At 42.4% G+C, this 580-nt stretch overlaps 2 protein-coding genes across 2 annotated transcripts in view; one reads left to right on the top strand and one right to left on the bottom strand.

The window, feature by feature from the left end:
- LOC108749425 (very-long-chain enoyl-CoA reductase-like) overlaps positions 1 to 580 on the bottom strand; it is a 101,111-nt gene that overhangs the window by 53,291 nt on the left and 47,240 nt on the right. The gene's annotated exons all lie outside the window — the stretch shown is intronic.
- LOC108749424 (facilitated trehalose transporter Tret1-2 homolog) overlaps positions 1 to 580 on the top strand; it is a 73,872-nt gene that overhangs the window by 33,148 nt on the left and 40,144 nt on the right. The gene's annotated exons all lie outside the window — the stretch shown is intronic.

Below are 580 nucleotides of genomic sequence, written 5' to 3'. Positions count from 1 at the left end.
CCCCCCCCCCCCACGTGTTTTCCTAAACTCCTTCGGAGTGTCACTGAAACGACAGATTTAGCGCTTGTACGTTGCGAGATATCTCGGGTATTTATTTAGCTGCCTTCTCGCGAGAACCTAAGAGCTAATAAATTCAACGGAAAACTGGCGCGAGTTTATTTCGACCCTCCAGATAAGGTCGCATAATTCACGACGAAAGAAATACATACGTGAGTATACAAAAGAGGGAGAGGGAGAAGGAAAAGGGAAGGAAAGAACGGAGGAAGGAAAGCACATTTTCGGCTGAGATATGCATACTACTGTGACATACGAAAGATGAAGCCAAAGGAGCTTGAAGGAGATTTCTCGGATTTCCTTAAGCGCCTTATATCTTCATTCATTTCTTATCCAGGATGCGTTCCTCGGTGCCAATTGTCACTTGACATATTCGAGCGAACGGGTAAGAACTTCGGCGAACATCGATCAAGGTAGAATATCCATTCAGAGAATAGACAATATAACTGTGAGATGCGGTTAGTAATAGATGAACAATGTACGCACTAAAATATGCGTGTATCTAATAAATTTAATTAATGCACAT

This window comes from Trachymyrmex septentrionalis, unplaced genomic scaffold (assembly GCF_001594115.1).
Source record: "Trachymyrmex septentrionalis isolate Tsep2-gDNA-1 unplaced genomic scaffold, Tsep1.0 scaffold29, whole genome shotgun sequence".
Lineage (NCBI taxonomy): Eukaryota > Metazoa > Arthropoda > Insecta > Hymenoptera > Formicidae > Trachymyrmex > Trachymyrmex septentrionalis.
This window is presented reverse-complemented; position numbering and strand designations above follow the sequence as displayed.